A 26,547-nucleotide genomic window follows, 5' to 3' on the forward strand; every position below is an offset into this window, starting at 1 on the left:
GGAATGCATTATCATCATTGAACATTAATAGAAAATACATAATATCCTAAAATATATATATATCAATGCTACAAGTAGAATTAAACTCGAACCAGAGGAGAAGAAATAAGAATTGAAGGGGTGTAAGACAAGGTGACCCACTGTCACCAAAACTATTTATCGCTGTCCTAGAAAATGTATTTCAGAAAATAGACTGAAAACCAAGGGAGTGAGAGTAGGTGCCATTTACCTGAGTCATTTGAGATTCGCAGATGATATTGTTGTACTTGCAGAAACATCTAGAGAACTTGAAAAAAATGATACATTCGCTGGTTCTAGAAAGTGCTAGAGTTGGACTAGAGATGAATGCTTCCAGACAAAAATAATTACGAATAGTCAAAGATTTCCTATAAGTTCAAATGGTCAAAACATAGAATACGTAGACAAATACATATACCTGGGTAAACAGGTATCTTTCAGTACAACAAATAATATAGAAGAAGTGGAAAGAAGATGTAAAATAACTTGGAATAAATTCTGGTCCTTAAAGGAGATTTTAAAAGGAGATTATACATTAAATATTAAAAAAAATGTAATTGATACCTGTCTTCTGCCTACCTTATTGTATGGTTGTCAGACATGGGCTTACACACTCAAGTTAAAGAAAAATAGAGACAACACAGAGATCAATGGAAAGAAGTATACTAAAATCAGGAAAATATATAATAAGGTCAAAATTATAAGGAAAAAACGAAACTAACTGATGCCTTACACAGGCTTTAAAAGTGAAATGGCAATGGGCTGGTCATATTTCGAGATTCCAAGACAATAGATGGACCATAAAGCAACGAGTTGGAAGGGCCATTAGGAAAAAGAAATGTCGCAGACCAACAAAACGGTGGGCTGATGATATTGTTGAAAAAGCGGGGCGTGACTGGATGACCCTCGCCAGAAATAGAGAATTTGTGAAAGAGAAAGAGGAGGCCTTCACCCAAACGGGATCCGCATCACAGAAAGATAACCAACCTACTAACATTAGATTAATAAGTAAAAAAAGTAATAACACGACTACTAATAGTACTTGATTGTAAAATGTTTGATGTGGAAATAAAAGGCTTATTATTATTATTATTATTTTATTCTTATGTTACATTAAAATTATGTTCTCGCTGCTGAGGTGAAAAATTGTATTGTGTCACACGAGACCAAAGTTTTTTTGCATCTCGTGTATTTGAATCCCTTGCTGATCTCAGGATTCTAACCTAGAATCAATTATAGAATCCTTCGCTTACTCGTGATTCAAAACCAACACTCGCAACAAAAAAACAACTTTGCTCTCTTGTTGCACAAATAAATATTTCTGATTTGAAACCGTGACGTTTACTCCCTAGCATTGAGCGGATGCGGCTTTAGGATAGTTATTGGATTTGGCATGCGGATGGAAAACAGTATGAAGACAAAAATTTCTTCATAAAACTTATCAACTTGAAGACATTATTGAAACATTTGCTACTGGATGTAAACAGACACGGCTCTTCATGATCTTTTATGATATCCCTATCCCTATGTTTCGATGTACGTCATCATAAAAAATGAAATTGCGTATTTGTTTAGTGGTTTTGGTAAGTACGAGTACAGTCTAGTTCATAAACTTGTGAGCAAAAATTTGATCAAAAATATCTGAACACGTTTCTATGCCGTTAATAATAGAGTCGTGTTCAGATATTTTTGATCAAATGTTTTAAGTCTCATGTATACTTGTTACATAAACTTACATATACCTACCGGGCTGTTTCATTGTTCATTCCAATACGTTTATTTGAAAAATGAATTAAAAATAGCATAAATTTTAATGTACGGCAAATGTTGTGTGGTTTATTAGTAGTCTGTAGTTTTTTGTAAAGCTTAGATCTCTTTTTAATGAACCATTCTAATCAGAACGGGTCTGTTTGTCGTGGCAAAAACTCTTCACAAAAACCGGAGGTTGATAAGACGACGTTGACTGATGAGTGTAACGGGCACACGGAAAAATCAGTTGCTGAGGTTTCATACTTCATTTACAACGAAATTACTCTTTGCTCTCGTCCATGAATTATAGATCAAAACGTCAGATCAAATGCCGATAGCAAGGATCAAAGCACAACGATATTTTTATCAAAGTCAGGCAGTTTGAAAATGTAATTTATGAAGGACACTAGGCAGAAATCAGCCGATCAAAATCCTAAGTTACGTTCCTTATAAAGAACATTTGACTGACAGGAACAAGAATAAAATTATTTATCATTTCTTTTACTAAACAAATATTAATTGCAGATCATTTTGAATTCTAGGAACTACGTGCTAAGACATCTAGTTACTTAGCGTGTAGGTAAAGATACATACTCATACATAAACTAGAAAAATTTATAGCTGTAACTTAATTGGTAAGTTACCCTAAAATTTTTGAAATAAACGGAGTCAAAAAATGTTCGTGGGCGTTACTGGTACACTTTTACACACTCATAGTAGACTGAGTACGCATTTTGTCTTGGCCTTCTAGGGTGGCAACAATTTATAGGGCATCTAGTGCTTATGAAAGTCTTTATGTACTACTGATAAGTCCCGGTCAGGTGACCCGCTTTAGTTTATATTGTTGCACAAAAAACCTGTTTATAAAATGTTTAGATCCTTGTTATCGACCGTTCGTTAAAAGATAAACTACCACTAAGCAGGCGGTAAAATTAATGGATGGGTGCGCTGCCTACTGATTTATATCAACGAGGATCAGTGTTTTGTTTGTGGTTAGTTTCGTATAGAATTTACGTTGCGAGAATACAATGTAAAGAGGGATGTACATTTTGAGAAATACGAGTATTTTAAACTAGAAGCTGAAATGTTGTACGTTTTCAACCACTTGAAAATATTTTCGACTGAATTGACAACAAAAAAACCATTTCATTGCCGAATCTGCTAACAAAATTTTATGTGAATAGGTTGAAGAATGGGATCTGTAGATGAGAATAACCGGACAGACATACGAAAGCATGTTATACAATCTACGCTTAATGCGTAAGGTAGAATAAACTACAAAAATATCGATACTGCCGATGTTACAAAAATATGCATAGGTACATGTCGTTATTGGCTTAACATTAAGGTCGTGTATACATTATTTTCATAATTTTGGCCGTGTTGATATCTTTGTAGTTGATTGTACATCAAAATATCTTTGTTTCTGATTTTGATATACACTCTCTGAAATCATTTACCTTTCATTTGAAGACTGTACCCTCCCTCATACGCGGTATTAGTTTAACTGCCAGTAACAACGTACATATTGACAAATGTCTCGAGATAACAATCATACTAGCTTTTCTAGAACACCTACAATAAATCAATGCTATAATATCACACGCTGCTCGGTCACAACTAGTTATAGGTAAGCTCTGAAGCCTTATACATAAATTAAAATTATTAAAAAAATATAAATAAACCGTTGTTGAATGAAAAGACCAGTGAAGTCTCTCTGTCTGTACAAAGGTCCAACAGGGTTCAGAATAGGTCAGCTGAATACAAACATTACCCTTAAACATTCTTTCTCTATTACAAATGCGTGAGTTGAGACACTGTCAAAGTTTATTTCAAAACCTACTTAGCCATAAACCGCTGTGCCCTCATTATAGTTACAAAAAACAAACACAGAAATTAACCTTAATATTTTTATTATAGAAACTCCCCTGAATATAGCGGTAAATGTAGAAATGACAACACGACATGTTCTTTCTTCCTTATCTTAATCATTAATCTGTGTGACTTTTCGCGTGGCTTTTTTCGCAACAAACGTCTGGGTCAAACGCAAAGAACGCGTTTGCCTTAAAGTCTCAAATGCTATGAGATCAGTTTGTGGCTCGTACCTCGTACCTACCCTTCCTATACCTCTTTGAATTTCCTTAAAAATGTGACTCAGCGTATCCTGTGTTTGTATAATATAGAATCGCAAACTTTAAACGTTTCATTAAAATTTAGGTTTTTTTTTATAAAGTAAATTAGTACTTATACCAAATTAGCATTATATTCGAAATGTCGCGCTTGGAGACGTGATAACTATCACAAATCCGCTTCTCTTTTGTCAAATTATTGTACACAATACATTGTTATTCTTTTTTTACTTTAAATTTATTGCAAATTAGCATCACAGCACTCATACAAATGTCTGGTTACTATTTGTGACTGTGTAAAAATACACACCGCAACTATCGTAAAGCCGAGTTTAGACTTGCATGAAAAATCGTGCAAGTTGCATTACATTGCGGGCGGGGCCGTTTGTAGTGTTCAATTGAGCGCCGCAATGTAATGCAACTTGTAAGATTTTTTATTGCACGATTTCTTGCAAGTCTAAACTCGGCTTTTAAGTTCGAAAGTGCAAGAGAAAAAAGTTTTAGTATGAGTGTTACTTTAGAAAGAGATAGATAAACTTAACCTTATTCCTTACAGCAAGAGTTTATAGATCTAGTAACGCTCTGATCTGAAACGAAATGATCTTGATTTTCTTGCTCACGTTCTAACCTTTTTTGGTTCTTTTTTTTAGTTTCGTCCCGGTTAGAGCCAATTAAATTGGCTACACAAATTTTGGTTACACAACTTTTGTGTAACTCTAGTACGTTCTAAATCTATGGTACGAACGGAATTAAATTAACAATCAAACGATATTTTAATCAAGCGGTAATATTACTCTATTTCAAAGCCTCGAAACCCGTCTGACGCAGAAATTTCTTTGCGCTCAGTCATTGGACAGAAACTTTTTAAATGTTTTTCAGGTGACTTGAGAAGTCCGGGCGTTGGCAGTATGCCCTTACGGAAATAGCCCGGGACGGGACGAGTCATATATTCGTATTGCCGCTTGGCTTGCTATAATTCAATAGAGGCAAGCGATTTAATTTTAAGCTTTAATTTGTCACTGTTTTAAAATAATAATATCTAAATAATACCTAATTTTTACATACATCTCATACGCAATACACAGCAGTTTAAAAGAGTATCACCATGTCGGGGCTAAAGTCAAATTTAGGTTAGTTATAATATATAAAATTTTCGGTTCTTTTATCTTTTTATTAAAGACAACTCTTGTTTCTGATGTCGTATCAATCGTTAAAAAGTTAATAAGTTGGCTTTGTACATCTCTTTATCTTGTTAACTGTTAATTTTATGTACATACAACAATGAGTTATACAATACAATATATATACCTACCTACGTAGGTACTAGACATATCATTACTTACTAAGGAAATTAAGCCATGATTACTTTAGTGAGCTCCTGGTGTTTCGCCGCACCTAACATCAATATTAACGGCTAGGTCATCCCCTCATCACCGGGTCATACTATCGTAAGCGCATTGAAGATACTCGTAATCACGGTTTTCATCCAGCGACAAATTTCTGTAATTAGTGTAATTTAACGCGAATCATTAAAAACTATTAGATTGAGGTTATGTTTTGTTGAACCTGTAGTAAGATCAAGAGTAATTTTATTGCAATCTTTATATTTCGTAACTTATTGATATTTGATCCCCCATTATTGATTAAATTGATGCAAAAATGTAAAGCTACTTAAGTAAAATTTTATTTTGCAGTCTATCAAATAGAAAAAAATACTTATGTAAACTTTTATGTGATCTTGCGTAGTTTCCTGACTATCAGCACTGATTTTAAGCGGTCACTTGCTCAATACAATTTGATTTTCAGAGTACTTTGAGGCAAAGGCACAGAGGACGCATTTTGACCAGTGGTAGTTTATATTTATAGCCAAGTCAATCTTTATGAGAGCTATGGATTACTTCAGTTGGATTTGATATCCAACCCTTTTGATCAAATTAAAAGGTTGCAAATGTAGGTTTAGCAGTCGAAATAACGCTTAACAGGAAAAAAGCCGTATTTGCATTACAATTTTGATCAATAAAATAGTTTAAATAATTTACCCAAAACATTTACTACTTTAGTTTCAATTTCATTATTTAAAAGTAAAATGAACTCGAAGTATTTTCAGAAAATAAATCATTATCTTTAAAACTTTAGTACCTATTAGTTAATTTTGTCAGGAATAAAATGTATAACTCTATACTATAATATACTATCTATCTATACTAGTCAACTCCTATTCTACTTATAAGAAGTTACTTAGTTTGTTCGTGTATTTTTGTATGAATCATAATTGTTTTAAAAAATTGCCTACATTTTCCCCGATTTTTTTTCCAGAAGAAAGTGCAAATATTTTCTTGCGAGATGCAGACAGAGTTTAACGAGTAGTTTTTTTATCACCTTACGTTACCGCTTAAGATACGCTATTTTTTTCTAAAATTTCGTTTCAATCCGGTTCGTTCTATATAAATTTTGAACAAAACAATGTTTGTATGAAAACACAGTCTTGCACTCTCATTTCGAGAACTCGTAATTACAAATTCGGCTCAAGTTAATTCGATTGCATTGCATTTTCCAAGCTATTTGGACCGATGCCAGATACCCTACTGCACCTTTGGGACTTTACAAATATCGCGTACTCGTAAACCCATTTCCCACTTTACTAATTGGAAAGTCTGACGGAAAGTTCACGTCTTTAAATAAGTGTTATATTAGCTTTTCCATTTGAACCATTAATGTGTTCCTTCCAAAGTTGGGCAGGAATAGATTTGTGTGATTGATATAAAATTAAAACTGAAATTAGGTTAAAGAAAGTTATTTGTGGCCTCTTTCCTTGTTAATTTAATTCTTTAAAAGGTCACCCGATATACTAAAATAAAACCGAAAATAATTAAAATTTTAATAGTGATTTATTATTTTGGATGTGGCAAAAATTAAGTACTGCTCCATTTTAAGCACTTCAGATATTGTTTAAGAATTTAATCCGGAAAAGATAAGTTACGCGTACCAATAAACTAACCAAAAACAATCAACGCGATCAAAATCCTTTTACTTCAGTAATTCCATGAATGTAATTTACGAGTACAAGACGGATAATTCTATTTATTCATTCATCAGGAAGCTCGGCTTAGCAAGTAATTAGATTACGAAAGAGTAATTAGAAAAGCTGATTGATTGTAAATTCAATATTTAAAGATAATCCCGGCCCATTGATAAGTTTATTGCCAGATCAGTTATTTCGTCATCAGAATTTGTTGTATATGTATTATATTTCTTAATATAGGTATAATAATTCATATATAATTCAATATATACGTGATTATTTATTTGATGAAAATGTAGTTTTTTATTTACCAAACAAAACGAATTCAGCATCTTTTACTTCTATCTTAATTTCACCAGGAACGATTTTTTTTACTTTTATTTTAAACCAGTTATTTTATTTGAGATTGATTTGTCCAGTTAAAGTTTATGGTGTCATAAGAGACACAAACACCAACACACAGAAAAAAAAACAGTTACACGGACAAGAGGTTTTTTAATCTTTTAAAAAACGGCTTTTACCATCTTTTAAGTTAAAAAAACCCAGTTACATCATTATTTCTAAACGCCAGTTAAATATCACGGGACAATTCACACCAATTGACCTAGTCCCAAAGTAAGCTAAGCAAAGCTTAGTTATAGTTATGTATGTATAGTTATGTTCAGAAAAAGACAAAATATACATTACACATACTAATAATACTAGTAATTAATTAGTAACTTTGTGTTAACAATTGGGTTTTCCCTTAAGCTATTTTATACAAAAAAGGATAAGACATTATCATAATAAAAAAGATATAAAGACACATCATAATAAAAAAAGTTTATGGCTTTTATTGATGAGTGGCTAAATCGCTTAAATCTTTTAGCTTGCGTGCTTGTGCTCAAACCATAAGTCTACAGCCGTTCCGCATTCCCAAACTATATAAGTATGCTAAAGAGGTGAGTTACCTATATTTGTTGTTGCCCATTTTTATTTTTATTGTAATAAGTGTGTAATGCGACAGGCGCAGAACGTTTGGTGACAAGTAAAATCGGTCAGTAAGACATTTTATACTGCCTGTCGTGTTTTACGTTAGTTTCTAATTTTAACACTCATCTGTAAATAGTTCAAAAACAATTTAGGTTGTATTATATGGATGGATCCGTTTGGAAAATATTAAGCCATGAATTTTTGTTAGAGTCAAAAGCATACCCCCTAAAGGCTACAATCTAAACCGTTAACTTGAAAAATGTCAAAAGAATGGCGTAATTACGTAGTTATAACTAATTTAAAAGGAAAACTATAATAGTTTAAAAAATCACAATGCATCAATGCTAATAAGGAGTAATGTCAATAAGGAGTTTCCTATACGGCCTGTTTTTTTTAATAGGCTCTACAAGTTCACGAGTAATAATTTAGGAAAACTTAATATTTGTCATATATTAGTACAGAACGCTATACTACGCAATTGTGCATGTCCCGACACATAAAATAATATACAACCGTACTGATTTAAGTACAACATAAAACATCAAAGGTCAATAATAAACCTTCACCGGCAGGCTTATTTTCAGCTGTCAGTATCTTCTAATAGCTGATAAATAAGTCTGCCTTTAGATACGGACCTATGGGAAAACGGCGGAAATTGAACTCACGGTATCCCGTTCCACGGAGAGTAGGACCTTTAAATAATCCCTGTTGTTGAAGCCTATGTTATCTTTCGCGAGAAATATTTTTTGTGTTAGCTCTCATTTATCTTAGCTCTTAAATACTCTGAATAGAATAATTTATAGTCTGATTGACGTAAAAATACCAGCTGTTTTAAAATTAACTCTGATCTTTTCAGCAGCTAGTTGGGGAAGTCTCAATGAACATTAAGGTCCGAATTTCTGATCCTCTTGATCTATCTATTGATTGATCTTAATTGATCGATTGATCTGATTGGTCTATTGATTGTTTTTTATCCATTTTTGTGTAATTAAGTGTATTTGACATTTTATATTTTTATTTTATTTTATTGAATTGTGCCCTTGATTGTAGAGCCTAAATTGATTGAAAGTTTTAATAAATGTAATTAAACGTTCAATTATTTTTACGGATTGATTTTGTTTTCACTTTATTTTGACTTGATTGATCCCCTTTTTTTAACAAAACCCTTTTTATTATTTGTTGCTGTAGAGGCAGTAGAAATACACATTTTGCGTGTATAAATATTTTTAATCTAAACTTTGTTTTAACGACCCTGTGATAACAGACTTTGAAAGCCACACTTAAAAACCTCACGCAACAGTGCCCATCTATGAGACAAAAAACGATAGTGCTTTATCGATTGATCTGATTGGTCTATTGATTGTTTTTTATCCATTTTTGTGTAATTAAGTGTATTTGATATTTTATATTTTTATTTTATTTTACTGAATTGTGCCCTTGATTGTAGAGCCTAAATTGATTAAGTTTTAATAAATGTAATTAAACGTTCATTATTATTTTTAGATTGATCTAGTTTTCAGTTTATATTGACTTGATGGATCCCCTTTAATTTTTAATTTAAATATCATTTTTATTATTTGTTGCTGTAGAGGCAGTAGAAATACACATTTTGCGTGTATAAATTTTAGCCCTGTATATTTCTTGAGATACGACCCTGTGACAGACAGCAAAGGGACAGTAATCGGGTTTCGTTTATCACCCTTGGGCTACAAAACCCTATAAATGCATTTTTACCTAAAACCATTTATGTGCTTCATCACAGAAGTAATTATACTTTCAGCGTTATAACAGTGTTTTATTTTTTCAAATAAAACTACCGATTCTACTCGTACCTCTGGATAGCAGTTAAAATATGCATATTCTACCTTATGCGTGATTGCTACCAATTGTAGAGATATTTCTAAGCAATGTACTTACGTTTTTAAAGTAAAAACACAATGAAAGTAGAAAAAGTAAGCACTTACATATTATTTACCATACAAGGTGTTACTTGAATAACTAAAAACCAGAAAGTAGTTTGTTGAGAATCGAGAGAAGGAACGATTACACTTTATTTTAAGCCAGGTTGCGTTTTTATTTAAAGCCCTCTTTTCATCATCATCAGCCAGAAGACGTCCACTGCTAATCAAAGGCCATCCCCCTTAGAACGCCATAATGAATGACAACTCGCCACTTGCATCCACCGGTCACCCGCAATTCTCACGACGTTGTCAGTCCACCTAGCCACTCCACCAAGCGCAACTAACAAGTACATATTACGAATGTAGAATTAATTAGAAATCTAGTAAAATTACTGACTTAGCAGAACATACGAATATTTTTTGAAATAATTAAAGTAAATTTGAAATCTCGGTTGTGAACACTACCATTACTACATTACTAGTACCAAATGGGGTTTTTCATTTTAAGTAGGTATGTAGGTAAAGTTTCATTTTTCAAAACTAGGTAACTTTGGGTTAAAAAGTGTCCCTGTTTTTTGACAGTTTTGTCATTATTTTTCATAATAATATTATTATAGTTTATTACCTATATGTCGTTACCAAACACATACAAATAGACACATAAAAACTGTATGGAAAATTGGGAACATATGTTTTCTTCGTCAAAATCAATAGTGCTCGTGATTCTGAGTAAAAAGAACCCAGAATTACCCAATTCTGAAGTAAAGTTAAAAAAAGGAAAGTAAAATAAAGGGGTAAGTAAGGGGTACACTTAAAATGCAAATCCTCAAAAATTAAAAATCTCCGAAATTTTCAATACAACTTTGCGAACAAAGTTATTAAAATAACTTCACAAATCGTATTGTAAACTGTAAAGCTTCGACGATGTTTTAAATTCATTGGCTTATCTCTATTCTTTTGTTTCAGGTACGTATCAGCTTTTCAGAGGCAGCCGCAGGCGCAATTGAATTAGTTCCAGTGGAGCAAATGTCAGGTAAGTAAGCGAACAAAATGCAAAGGCAGTTTTAACCAGAATACTTTTGTTGTTGATTCGAAGTTTGAAGGATAAGTTTGTCATCGGATGTTTCTAAAAATTGTAATTAATCTGGCGCATTAAATGGCAAGTTTTTTGCGCAGTATGTAAGTTTGCTAAAAGTTAAAAAACGAAGGTTATACTTTTATAAAACTTTTTAAATTTCACAAAAAAGTTAACATCTAAAACACATCAGGAAGGTGTAAATGATAATGATTTTGTTTAATTTTATCTTTTGTTGTAATTACACTATTTTGAAAAACACCAAAAAACTAATCATCTCATTATAAAAAAACTCTTTTTTTATGTCTGTTCATTTTCCCTTTAAAGCAGGTTAGCTAGAACTAGAAGAGACTCCTTGTTAGCTAGGAATAAATTCTCCTTGAAAGTTTTAAGTTGACTCTGTCTAATGTTTTATTTTTTAAAATATTAAGCAGAATAAAAATATTGTCTATAGATTATTTATTTATTTATTTGTCGATAAAAAATTACAGCATTGCAGCTAAACCAACACTGCATAATTCAAATTTTACAAAAAAAAAACACAAAAAAAAACACTTAATGCAAAAAGTTATTTAGGGATTTTATCCTTGCTTCCCATAAAGCGACGGAAGACCGCGCCCTCCGGCCAGAAGTTGGAGTGCAGGAACATCCTGCTGGTACATAGATATATTTGTACACACATCCAAATAACATGTACTGGTGATTATTGGTTGCGATACTTAAATGTTCGAAGTCTTAACCACTGACGAGTCATCCACATAAGCACTTTGGACATCCCAATCAATTGTCAAGACATACAACTAGAGATGCTACCTTAGCTCCTTAATTTTAACTTCATCTGAAACAAAATCTCTTACCTAGATCACAGAGTTAAATTTCGTAAGTTTCAAGCATGATAAAACCATGTTGTATGGGGCTGGACGTAACATTGGGATGTGGTTACGGTTGCGTCCCGTGAAACTTTGGCCACAGGAAAACTTGTTGATACTTACATTATTTTGAATGAAATTTCTTGTCGAAGTTTCTCAATATTTAGTTATGTATTATCGTGAAGCAATCATCTTACGTTCGCGCGCAGAAGAGAATTTGTAAGCATTCAATATCACAAAGTGGTGTCAATGAGAGTAAAGCAGTCGGGTAAAAACCCTACGTCCCGCGCAATATAACAGGTCTGTAACGTTTTGCAAATAGAAGGTTACACTCGTACCATTTTATAATGATCGCGTATGTACACCGAATTTGAAATCAAACTAGTTTATCCCTCCAGATATAGAAATCAGACCTGTAACCAAAAATGCTTACCTGTATACACGATTTCCGGCGTTTTGAGAAAAGAAATGATTTATTTCGGTATATTCTGTGTTATGTCCGTAAGAGGTGAATGTAACATTAAACATAGGTCTCGTAACAATACAGAGCGTGGGCGACGCAAGTAAGTAGACTTCTAAGAAAGATAAACTCAAACGCTGCGTCACTACTCCAGCAGGGAAGATAAACGGAAATAATAAACAAGCATATTTATATCATAAGCGATTTCAGTGTGATTTTTTTTATTTGCGAATATGTGTCTAAGGCATACGTTAGTACGGAGTGAAAAATAAACTAACTGCTAACTAACTGCTGCACATTCGCCACGTCAGTAAAACTAGATTTTTTTTTAATTGAAAGGTTTTATAAAACCATATGCTTTTAATCAAAGTTTTATAATTAAAATAGATGTAACTAGGTCTTAGCAATAGCCTCATTGAAGACAAGGATTTATTAGAAGACAAATGTCTCACAATACGTGCCGTGTGTTACGACTTCACTCAGCATAACGTGTACATGTAAATAATGTCGTCAGACATGTCAAACGAAATCACAATTGCATTTGTCGCGGGACATTTGCATGGGCACCCGGGGTGCAAGGAGGTGCACTTGCGCTGTCCTGGTGTAAAAAAGTACACAGAATAAAGAAAGAAAATACATTTATTCACAACACAAGACACAACAATAGTATTAAGTATAATATAGACAACACATGAGAAAGTACGTGTCATTGCGGTTGTGAATCGGACACTGGCTCAGCATAATGCTGAAGCGTTAATAATAAACACCCCAGCGCTGATTTTCAGCCAGCACCGTTGATAAGACCAAGGGACAGACAGAAATAAACTTATAATACTACATACGTGCTACTATTAAAAGCAATGGTTACCACAAAAGATCCCGAGTCAAGCTTGTTAGCAAAAGCTTGTAATTATTATTATTTGTGTAATATAAACGTATAAAGTGCAGAATCGGTACATATCTCAACCAGCGCCTATCAAGTTGAGCTTTTATTAAATAAGATTAATTACATTACAGAAGGTAAATACTCGCTGTCATAAAGTTTCAAGAAGATTTTATATTGAAGCTTGGAGGAATTAGAGAAAATTACCTGCTGGTACGAAATTATTTGAAGGGAATCGCGCCAGTCCTGTTTTTGGAGATCCTTTTTAATAATTATCAAATGTAAGTCTTTATTTGAATGTAAATTCTTCAGGGTTAAATTGGTAACACCATTGGGTAGGTACTCAACGTACTTCAGTAAGAAAAAGAAGTCTGTTTCAATTGACATTTATATTTTTAAGTAGGTATTTGCTTGGCCTAAAATTTTATCTAATGAAATAAAGGGTGTTTTATAGGTTTCCGTAACTACTTTAAAATAAAAAAACGAAACTTTTACAGGATCACTTTCTTATCCGTCTGTCTGTCTGTCCGTCAGTTTGTTTCTCGTTTTTTTTTTGTCAGGAATACTTGGACGTATCAAGCTAAAATTAATATCAAATACTTGATCTGCTACCCCTTGAAACAGTACCTAATTAAAAAAGATATTTTACTCAAATTGTTTTCCTTAAATTTTTAAATGTAGTGTGATGGTAGCTCATAAAGCACAACCGATAAGACATGTTTGAAAATTTTCTTTTTTTTTCTATCTGTCTGTCTACGAGTATGTCTCCATCCAAAATAACCCCCTTGTATCGTACATTTTGCTAGAAAAGGGCTCTACTAACAATGGATTTTCATACCTACAAATTTGAACGTAACCCTCGGTACACGAACCCCCCCTCGGACTCACACCGGGCTTTTTTTGCGTTGCGTGATAATAATGTAACTTTATACCTACTATAATATTCCTAGTTACGTGTGAATCAGAAAGGTGGCAACGCATGGCTAAACTATTTAAACCTTAATACGTCATTTGTACATTTAAGTATCAAAATATGAACTTGTTCAATGTTTCAAAAATATGTATCACAGTCTCCGACGTCATAAGTGGTAACATGTTTTTGCGTGGTTCGAATAGATATGTACATATTTTTGCACTTGTCTGTTCTGGATTTAGTGTCCATGTATTTTTGTGATAAAGTTAGAGTCAGACTCAGCAAATAGAGTTCGCGCTCCTTGCAATGGCAAAGGTCAATATATCATCCATATTGCAGTGCTACTGACCCGAGATTTGCTATTTTTACCCTCAAGATTGCTTACAGACGGTTCAATCTTGTTCTGTGGCTCCGACGTCACAAAGATTGCTCGACGAGAAAACGGAATCTGACAATTATTATCATTATTCTTATCATTTTGTTCTTGGTTCTTCGATTTCTTGAACGGTATTGTAATTTTATCTTTTACTAGTTAACAATCGCTAAAAGGACGTGACTTAAGATATAGACGTAGAATTACTTAAGATTGTAGCGATGACAGAGATTGAAAAAGGTTATTCCAAGTAAAGTGTTGTAGAAGGTAAAAGCTCCAAGCTTTGAGATTCCTTATACCAACACAGTAAAGTACATCATCAATTTACATCTTAGAACAGACTCCGCTTTCCCAGCCGGTCCCAGGTATTTTAGGATTTGCATTGTACTTAGGTACCTATATCTACGTTCCTTTTTAACATATTTAAGGTTTTGAACATGAAACTACTGTGAGACTCAGTCATATTAAATATATTGACCCGGATAACTCACGTCTTAAATCGAGTTTAGCCTGACATGTTTTGGGCTAAACTGTAGCCCTTCCTCTTCTTTTTCTTACATATTTAAGGTTATGAAATTTTTAATGATACTGTGTGATGGACGTCACTATGTTTTTTTTTGGTAAATTTGGTTAGTTTTTCCAGATGCTCTTCGACTTGGCTGCCGTTTATTGTATATTTAATACTGAAATATCCTGTCACTTCCTGATGTAAAGGTTATAAGTTGTATATTAGATCACCAGCTGTTGGACGGGACTCCGTCCGCATATAATTCCTTTAACGCTATCCCGCGGGAACCATTATAATTTTCCGGGATAAAACTATCCTATGCCCGTCCCCGTTACTCAGCTATCTGTATACCGAATTTCGTCTAAATCGGTTCAGCGGTTTAGACGTGAAAAGGTAACAAACAAACAAACAAACATACCTACAAACTTTCATATTTATAATATTAGTGGGATACGTATTCTTACAGGTAAAGAGAAAATAAAAACTTTAAATAAAAATACATCTTTCAGATGCTCGCAGAAATAACATGCTTGTTACTGTAACCTACCATACGTACATATTATAACCTTCCCGGCTTCGTTTTGATTATTTCCTCGTTACTGCCCTTTCATGATCGTAATTGTTGTATGATTTCAGCCCGCGGGGTTTTTTTCCAATATGTTTCCTCGCAAGATTGCTGAAATGAAAACCATACTTGTATTGTATATGTATACTTTAAAAAAAGGTGGGGGGGTTAGTATTATTCCGTCGAAGACGCAAGTTATTCCGTGTGGGTGCGTATTACTAAAATAAATGTAAGTAATCCATCAGTGAGACTATAAAAAATATTGTACGTACACGTATTTTTCTTTTGTCGATTAAACAAATAATGCCGATATAGCTAGGGTTGCCATCCATTCCGTATATACCGGATTGTCATAGTAAAGATTTTTAATTGGGAACTAAACTTCTAATAAAAATGATCATTTCATAATTTAAACTCTCTGTTTTTAATTTTATTTTATACTTTTGATAGCAACACTATGGTTGAGATCAGACGGTACCTATCTGTTAGGAAACAAACTGTTTGACTCTCACTACTTATGGTATAGTTGGAAAGTGATATCTATCTATCGGCGTTGCATATGTTATTTACGAGTTTTGGGCATCGAAAGACAAATTGTCCCGTATTGGTTCTCAGAGGTTATTATATGGCAACCCTATTATATAGCCCATCAAAGATTCGTGGGACGCCACGTCTTGGTGCGTTTACTTAAACATATACACAAGCCCCCCTCCGAGACTTTGACGCGCTTTATATTTGTAATTTTTCAACTGACTTCAAAAAAGGAGGCTCTCAATTCGTCTGTACGTTTTTTTTAAATGTTTGTAACGCGATAACTCCGCCAATTGTGGGCCGAATTTCAAAATTCTTTATTGTTCTAAAGGACATACTTTCGAGGTGGTCCCATTGACACCAAGTCAGGATCTGATGATGGGATCTTAGAGAAATCGAGGGGAACCCGCTACATTTTAAAGCACACCTATAGCGATTTTGGCATTTTTAACACCAAGTCAAGTATTTACGTTCAAAAAGTATCATTTGGTGAACTGGGCCTGATGAAGAAGACCGTAGGTACCAGTACTCTGTTATAATTGTTATAAAATAATATAACTATACTGTGAGCTTAATGGAATCGTTGTGAGATGCACGTTGGCTACAATCACTACCCCATTTAAAAAATTAAACTATTTAACAAAAACCGGGCAAGTGCGAGTCGGACTCGCGCACCTCGGTGTTCCGTACACATTAATAGGTATGTAAGTAAACGGGAATCGTGTCTTGAAGATATTTCTCTCTTTTTCCGAGTGATTTAATACATCCAGTGTATGCATTGCCCAACTCTCAAGCAAAATGTACGCAGTGTGGGGTCAGATTATATTGGTCATAGATATTTACAGACAGACATAAAAAATCAAGATTTTCAGACTTTTTTAGTTGGTTGTGTTATAATAGCTACCAATCTCAATAATCAATCTTGAATTTTGGTATGAACCAAATTTCAAGATTCTGAGTTCACGGGAAATAGGTAGGTACCCTGTAGGTGTAGGTTTTGATTCCCTTGCGAGTTTCGAAAATTTGCAGAAATTTGCAGCATAAACGGCTGCATCTTTTGATTGCGTTTGCTTAGAAGTTTGATTTTTTCACAGCTCCAAGGAACAGTAGACCTCAGTATTTGATATATATTTCAGCTTGATACCTCCACGCGTTCCTGAGAAAAAGGGTCTTGACAGACAGGCAGACAAACAGACAGATGGACAAAAAAAGTGATCCTATAAGGTTTCCGTTTTTTCCTTTTTAGGTACGGAACCCTAAAAATGGAACTGACTTCAAAAACCTTGAAAATAATTTACTACTAGTTTGAAGTCGGTATGCCTCAGCACGAGCTAGCAGGAATGATTGAAGCCCAATATTATATAGTATGTAGGCCAGGTAGATGACTATAGTTCCACTTCTACTGGCTCGTGCTGAGGCACCGACTTCAAACTAGTAGAAAATTATTTTAAATTTTTGAAGTCGGTTCCAATTTTTTGTTAATAAGTTTTTTTTGTCGGAAAAAATACGTCTCCAATATATTTTAATAATCTAACTGGATTATTTACCAAGGATACATAATATTATTACCCACCCAATCGCGCCTTATTTCCCAACATGAAAAAGTCAATTTATTACCAAGTCAATTAATTAATTCATTCAGATACACCTGCGTCAGCCTGGGTTACCCTGTTAATTCAAGGTTTATTAGATGTAGATAACTAAGTTATTTTTTTTAGCAGTCAGACAATAGGGCAACAAATGATAAGTAATCCAATACTCAGATTATTCCACCATCTCTTAAAGGGTTATAACCCTGTTATAACAAAGGCATATTAGACCAGAAAATTCCTTTACTACTCTAGGGAGAGCGACCGTTTTTTAAGAAAGAAAATATATTTGATTAACGTCATAAAAAATCACAATCACAGAACAAAAAAAAAATGTTTTTTTTTTCTTTTTATTGTGCGGCCGAGACGCCAAATCTGTGGCCCTATTTCACCACACTGACAGGGGCGACTAATACTTTCTACCATTTCGAAAATACGCACGTGTTAACCACGAAACATTACAATTACTGTAATGCAAAATAATAAAACACTTAGTCAGTCGACTGTACATAAGTACTTCCAGTGTTCAGAGCTATTAATAATTGTCCTTAACTAAATAAAAAGGAAATTACTATAAACTTTGACTTAGTTAATCAGAGTTTCTGAAAGTTTAAGCCGAATCCTGTGAATAATTCATACTATTTAAGTAGTTTTTAAATCGGTGCATTTCCGAGAAAACTTAAGGTTATGCAAAAGTCGCTTGCTGCTTTATTAACATGAAATACAACTTTGCAACTTTTTTCACAGTGGTTCTGACCTTATTTAAACACACATTTTCCCACTGACTTGATTATGTAAATCTAAGATAAAAATATACAACTGATGTCTTTACCATTTCGTAGAGGATAGCTAGTCCTTTGATATCATTTTGCTTCAGCTTCGAAAATCAAATGCTATATGCCTTTGCCGGGTGATCTAGTAAATACTTCGTGTCAGAAACAACAGTCACGGTATGTTGGGATAACGCGTAGAAGTCGGCTCGCTGCGTATTTCGATATCCGTAGTCATTACTGCTACGATTGCGCCACGGGATTGACAAAGTTCTGGCTCTATACTAACGAAGAGCGAAATTCGAACTTCGTATCTTGCCGTCCCACTGACGCTAATATTATTTAATACGAAAGTGAGAGGGACGTTTCGATACGAACTTCGATTTTCGCAGTAGCCCGCTGACGCGCCTGACAGCGAGCATGCCATTTACACGCAAAAACTTTAGAACTTTCCAATTAATAGTTTATAATTGATCATAATTCTGATAATAACTTTGTGGTCTTCTCGTGTTTTCTTGCGAAACAAATTCCTTGTTCGTTTTTCATTGTACCGTCAGCCAAATATGTGGTCTACCACCCTAAAGTTGATAATCGTTTGCATGTCATAAAACAATAATGCCAATAGACGTGTATGTCAACTTGAAAGTTTGACTTTAGCGACATATTCATTTGATAGGAACTTGTTTAAAAATTGATAGATGACTTATTTGGCTGATGGTACCATAATCCATTGAAATGTTACGATGTTCGTATTATTACAAATTTTCGCAAATGAAACAATTTTTTTCGCTCAAGCACTTCACCGTTTTAACATTGCAAATACACTCTAAGACGGACAGGTTGATGACGCTCGCACTTAAAGCACAAAATTATTAACGCCCTGTATTTTTTACGGAAATAAGTACATTATCTGTAAGTATGTAAAGATTTTCCGTGGTATCTTCTCGAAAAATAAAAAACTTTATTGTTATTTTTTCAATTTCAAAATGTACACTCTGATCTCTAAAAACCCACACTCCATCCTTTTCTGTGTACCTACCTGTTTTCTGTATCGCTTACTATTTGTATTGTATATGTAATAAAGAGTCATTGTATTGTACTTGCATACTCTTTTTTTACAAGCTTTTATTGAGTTTCACCTTTCCCATTTTTTCCATGTCTCTCGGTAATCCAATCTTATATGTTTGGTTTTACCAACTTCTAGTGGTCAAATTGACTTGAAATTTGTTATATATTATGTAGTCTGGACGATAATACAAGTACAGTCAGCAAATAATGTTGTATTCAATTTTTTTTTTGATTTTGTGTTAGTGATGACTGATGACGATGACCCAACAATAATTAACAATCTCTTTCGATAATTTAAGTAACCACACAATCTCAATTAATTTGTTTCGAAAATATTTGGTATTTAATCCATAGGTACAGTCGAGTTCATAAACTTGTGAGCAAAAATTTAATCAATATCTGACGCTTCTACGCCGTTAAGAATAGAGTCGTGTTCAGATATTTTTGATAAAATTATTGCTCACAAGTTTATGAACTCGACTGTACAAGCGCCAATACCTACTACTGATATAAGGAACGAAAATAGTTATTAACAGCGTAAATATCTGTACAGGCGGTCTTCATAAAGCACGCCACACATCGAATGAAAACGACGAAGAAAATTCTAATCAAAAAAACGCAGTGCCCATAAAATTGTAAACATGTCGTCGACAAATTCCTGAATGTCTGAATGAATCCAACCGAATAAACAGCGGGTTATCAAATGCCGAAAAGTGCCAATAATCCAGAGAGCGTTATGCGAAGTGAGCCGAAAAACATTCGAGAGATATCCTTGCAATGCTATTGTCGCAAATTAAAAGTTAAGAGCCGGTTTCACGGAAAGAGTCGCTTTGTTGAAATTGAATAAATTCATTATTTTAGAGCCGGATTTTTAATACTTATGTAAGCACTTATTTTGCAGATGTACCTTCATTAATCTATGAATAAAAGCTTTTTCATGGATTGAAAAATCTGCTCATAAATAATAGAGTAATCCAATAACAACTAACTGCTTGATGGAAAAAATGAGGTCCATTTTCTTCAATTTTTTTAATGATTTAATTTCAATGAACTAAAAGAATTTCCATGCTCACCCGCAAGAAGAGAAGAGGTGGAGGAACTGCATGAACACGCATATTTTGCATAAGCTTAGCTATCGTAAGGTCGCGGGTGAGCAAGGAAATTCTTTTACTTCATTGATATGGACACCTGATTCAATAAATTAGATTTCATTTCACATTTTTCGTGACTGACTTGATTTTCAACTCTAAGGTTGTCTTGTCTTGCAGTAAAAAATAATAAGTAAATTTATTACCCTGAGTTAAACTTACACTACCCGCAAAACTGGGTATTTTTCTGTTTAATTACCCGACTGCGAAGAAGGAGACTTATGTGGTTGACCCTGTATGCATGTATAATCCTATGTCCTCTCGTAACTACTCAACGGCTTAACCAATTTTGATAAATGATACGTCATCGGATGCGACTTGATGACGCGAGTGACACTGGGCACATAAAATTCTTGAAAAATCGAAATGGCGGATTTTGGCGCCAAAATGTGAGATCAAAAAAAAATCAAACCTATCAAGTGGGGTATCAAATTAAAGCTAATTATTAGGCCATTCTAAATATATTATGGGTTATAATAGTTTTAATCAACCATTTTCACAGGAATATCAAAAAAGAGTGAAATAAAACAATAAATAAAAAAAACCCGACTGCCTTAAACAAATACTAAAAAAGAAAACAAGACTAGTGGGCTAGAACTCTGTTAAGTAGCTAACTTAAAGTTCAACAGTCGGGACCCATTCAAATCGTGACCAACTCAGAAATTCTATCCAATGGGTCCCGACTGTTGAACTTTAAACTTAACAGAGTTCTAGCCCACTAGACTAATTTTTCTTTTTTTTGTATTTTTTAAGGCAGTCGGGTTTTTATTTATTTATTGTTTTTAAAACTTTGTGTGTTTAAATTGCCAAAATTAAGGAAACAAATGTTAGTCATCCCACCAAGTCTAGTAAGCCAGCAGTTCATATTTGTTGAGAAATACAGATGTAGGAAATCGTCTCTTGTTATATTTCTTGTAGTTTTCTAACCTTACACTTGAATGTCATATAACCATTGACCTTTGTCTCACAAAAGTACACAATAACCTTCCGAAATTAGATGATACCTCACAAAGTTATACCATGGCGTACCAACGACCCTTTCTTCAAACAAAACAATCGTGTTTGCGTATAAAATGGCGCTTTGCTAAAAACGCCGCAAATTTTAATTTTACCGCAGCATTATTTTCGTTTTCATCAAAATACAGCAGTTATTGTTACAATAAAACGAGAGACGATGTAAGGTTTTACAGGAAAAATGTGATTACGTTTTACCATTATTCTGCCAGCTTACAAAAGAATAATACGTCTTGGATACATGCTTTCCAGTAGCGTAAAGTGATTATTTTGCTAGGCAACCCAGAGAACGAGAGAGGTGTCAGTTAGGTATGTCTTCGGATACAATACCTCGCATTTAGTATACACAACCTATGCCACACTTGTCATCACTATCGTCACGTAAAAAATTAAGGCAACCCGGTGGGACTCGAGTTATTAAGCCTATCAACTCTCTTCTTGGGTTATTGGGTTTATGTTGTCATCCCGGCCCTAATCTGGGACTTTTTACACATGTCTTTGTTGTGAATGCAACTAGCTGTTGCTCGCAACTTTGTCTTCTGTGGCAATTTTGATTTTTAAAGATAAAAGTAGCTTATTTTAATCAGGAATAATGTAACTTCTATCAGTAAAATCATTTTAGGAATTGATTCAGAAATGTTAAAAAAAGTTTATAGTATAGTACAAATCCGTATATTTTAAAAAAATAGTTAGAAAATTGTACAATTATATTTCTTGACGTGGTTCTAGTTGTGTAACATCATTTTCTTTTTCTTTGAGGATATTCCTTATAAAATTTAATTACTTACGTTTATTACAAGGCTTAAAGTGACTTAAGAACCCTTTCTTAATCTTTATATTGCTTGTGTAGGCTTTAATTTTGTCAAAAAGCACGTCAGTGCTTCAGTAATTGAGTATTCTCATGATGCCCCCAGTAAATTCTTTACGTGTATGAAATATTGAATAATTTTTTAAACATCAACATCTCTTTCGAATTATCTACAAAATATAGAAAACTACAGCATTACATACGCGAAAACTTTGTCGTCGTGGTTAACATATTATACATATAGAAAAACTGTCACTCACTTACTATGTGAGACAAATTAACTTTTTAATTATTATTTTTTAAGTGCTGAGGTTAGTGGCAAGAAGTATGTACATAACAGCAATCTAATAAAAAAACGGTTTTGATTACAATCTTAAATTTAGTTTATAACATTAAAAACTAGCTGTTTCCCGTGGCTTCGCCCCCATTACAGTCTTATATTTTATTTTATTACGCACAAACCTTGTCCTGACAATAACGATCACAACAAAAAATTAATTATCTAATTCGGTGTCGTCGTTCGGGAGTTATGCGCGTACATACATTTCAGCAATCCATTTTTACCCGACTGCGAAGAAGCAGGTTTATGTGTTTGACGCGTATGTATGTAGGTACGTCTATTATTCCTATGTCCTCTCGTAACTACTCAAAGGCTGAACCGATTTTGATTGGATTCACTTAATGACGCGAGTGACACTACTCGAAATTCTTGAAAAATGAAAATGGCGGATTTTTGGCGCCAAATTGTAAGTTTTCAAAAAATGTTTTTTATTCAAACCTATCGAGTAGGGTATCATCATCATCATCATCCCAGCCTATATACGTCCCACTGCTGGGCACAGGCCTCCTCTCAGAACAAGAGGGCTTGGGCTATAGTTCCCACGCAGACCCAGTGCGGAATGGGAACTTCACACGCACCATTGAATTGCTTCGCAGGTTTGTGCAGGTTTCCTCACGATGTTTTCCTTCACCGCATAGCTCGTGGTAAATTTCGTGGTAATTTTTGGGAGTGGGGTATCAATGGAAGCTAATAATTAGTCCATTCTAAATATACAGGTTATATTCGTTTTAATATACCATTTTCACAGAAAAGTGTGAAATAAAACAATAAAATTAAAAAATCAAAAAACCCGATTGCCTTAAAAAATACTAAAAAGAATGGTATGGCGTGTAAATAGCCAATTTTAATGGGTGGCGGAAGACCGAGAGCGCGCTATGCCAAATGGAATTTACAACAGTGCAGAAGCACTCACCTGGTTAGGGCTCCGGCCTATGATGTGGTGCGGGGGGGGGGTCTTGTGATGCAGATGCGAGGAAATCTTATTTTGGCGATGTGGTTTATTACGAGTACGAGACGTGTGCGGATAAAAAAACTTATGTCAACGACAAGGCTGACAAGACTGACAACTCCTGTGCCAGAGAACACCCCTGCACTGTGTATGGTTTTAAAAGGTTTTAGTGCGCGAACAAAGAAGAAAACAAGTCTAGTGGGCTAGAACTTTGTTAAGTAGCTTACTTAAAGTTCAACAGTCGGGACCCATTTAAATCGTGACGCTCAAAAATTCTTTCATTAGGCCCCGACTATTAAACTTTAAATTAGCTAGGTACTTAAAGTTTTGATTTTAATTTATATAGATATTTCGATAATTAATGAATTATACATTTTAATTAAAGTTTATAATAAATTAGATGACAACTAAATATTTCCAAAATGTTAAATAAATCCGCTCTTCTAATAAAGTATCAACCTCATTGCACGAAAATCGCTTCTCTTCTTTTTTTTATATAAAAGTATTCCGTCTACTGCCTACCTGGTAGAGTTGAAATTGGTCAAATTGCATGAATTTGCAACTTATCTATTTATATTTATGTTACAAACAATAGAAATCGTAATAAAACATATTTAAACTTTTAACATTTATAATAAATTACACATTTATTGTTCAACCATTTTAATGACCCAAAGACGAGGTTTTTGCAGTATTGTATGAGATTTGTATCGTACCTAATGGACACTTTTTCGTTCCGAATTCATAACCTCTCTACTTACCCGAAACTTTTGATCATTACTCGTACCTGGCATTTTTAACTTTTTAAAGTTGTAATGGCGACTGAACGGACGCATCATCTTTGAGAAAAGGTTTTAAACGTGATTACTAGATTACTAGATTTGTTTCGTAATAATCAGATTATATAAAAATGTTTTTATTTTAACCTTTAAATGAAGGTTTTTTTTTTACCTTTAAATTATGTTCTCGCTGCTGAGGTGAAAAGTTGTATATGTCACACGAGACCAAAGTTTTTTTGCACCTCGTGTGTTTGAATCTCTCATAGATTCAATTATAGAATCCTTCGCTTACTCGGGATTCAAAATCAACACTCGCAGGAAAAAACAACTTTGCTCTCTTGTTGCACAAATAACTACCCCAAACACACAAACAACTTCCGTTTGCCGTAATTTTTAAACATTATTCACTGTACATAAGCCATGACGCCCTTGATTTGCAAATGTTAATGTTTCCCCAGCGTATCTTCTATTGGAATCCTAAGTATTTTTAACTGACCTTTGAGAGAGAGGTTCTCGATTCGTCTGTTTTTCCGTTTTTGCCTAATAAATAATAATAATAAATTCATTTATTTCGGGCAACTTGGCCCATACAATAAATACCTTACAGACTAACATACATATTTATAATCAATATTTAAAACTAATTTGGTGACAAAACGGCGTGACCCCGTTGAGTCACCGTCCCCGACGTCGCATTCATCTGCGGCATGGTGCCCCGGTACCGCCGGAACACGACGTCTTTCGGCCAGAAGGCAGCACTCGCGATGGTCCCCATCAGCAGCCGCGGCACGCGCACCACAAACGAGCTGAAGTGCACGTAGTGGCGCGACTGCAGCTGGAACACCCTCAGCGTGTATCCGCTCTTCCGGCGGACGTATTCCACCACATCTGCGACTGCGACGGTGTGATGCAGACGCGACACATACAGTGCCGTATTCGGTGTGGCCGCCCTCAGCCCGGAGCCTGGATCCGGTTCAGCAGAGCCACACAGACTCTTACAAGGTTTCTTGCGAGCCTTGCTTTTCTTCTGCACCAATATGAACCCCTCCTCGTCCACTTTAGTGCTCAAGGGCCTGTTCGGTGCCTAATGACTTCCTTCCCTCTGAGCCGTTGTAGACTATTCATATTTTTGTAAAGTACCGTAAACATAGTCTTTTTTTAGACCTTTTTTACATTAATCCAGTAAATTCGCAGTAGTAGCGTTACATTGTGAGATCGCGATGCTAACAAGTTACTAAGACATCGATCGAACACCGCAGTGTCATGCTACTGGAACGATTTTACTGTAATAATGTAAACCGGGCGTAAAGCAACTTTACTTGTGGACCATTTATAGTGGAAAAGTACCTACTATAGCTAATTTCATTTAAAGGAATGTGAAGAATGGTTTGTCATGGTTTATCGTTATGGGTAATATTTGGTGCAATAATAATATCTTATGGCAATGGCAACATTGCCATCTGTAAGCAATTACAGAAAGTAAAATGGCCACGTTTGACGGTAACAAAAAATACTCGTAGCATTGATATGAAATTAATATTAATGCATCGAGATCTACTGATAAGATTTAGAATTGAAATGCCCATTTCTTTCTTTAATTTTACAAATATTGCATTAAATAACAAATAATAAATTAAATTAAAATTATATAAAAACATGCTCCTTAAAACTAAATTAAATTTAGAAACGACCCCCTTGCCATTGCGCGCAAAAGGCTGGCAGCATGTGCTCGATGAATAGCTATGCTATTTCTTTGAGAGAGATAGCTGACGGCCCTTTGCTCTCTAGCCCTTTGACCGCCACGGTCGGCAAAACGCGACAGCTGAAAATCGTGTCATAAGTGCCATGTCGGCATTACGTGGCGCCTTTGGAGCGATTTTCCGAAATTTTTTTTTGTCGTCTGTGGCCGACCATGGCGTTCAAAAGGCTAGTTGTGTCAAAAAAGGCGCTTATGGAAATCTTTTTAGGATCTGTGTGCGCTGAGACCCCATGGACCCAGGGTTTCAAAGCCGACAGGTATAGAGTGCCTATGAAAACCCAGCAGCTGCTTCGCAATCTTCAAGTAAATCTCCCACTTTCTGTTCGTTGGGGTAATATATCTAGGTAGTTTATTT

General features: G+C 34.5%; 1 protein-coding gene across 7 annotated transcripts in view; it reads left to right on the forward strand.

Annotated features, from left to right (window-relative positions):
- Positions 1–26,547, forward strand: part of dnc (phosphodiesterase dunce) — a 551,064-nt gene that overhangs the window by 234,405 nt on the left and 290,112 nt on the right. The window lies entirely within an intron of this gene.

This window comes from Choristoneura fumiferana, chromosome 12 (assembly GCF_025370935.1).
Source record: "Choristoneura fumiferana chromosome 12, NRCan_CFum_1, whole genome shotgun sequence".
Lineage (NCBI taxonomy): Eukaryota > Metazoa > Arthropoda > Insecta > Lepidoptera > Tortricidae > Choristoneura > Choristoneura fumiferana.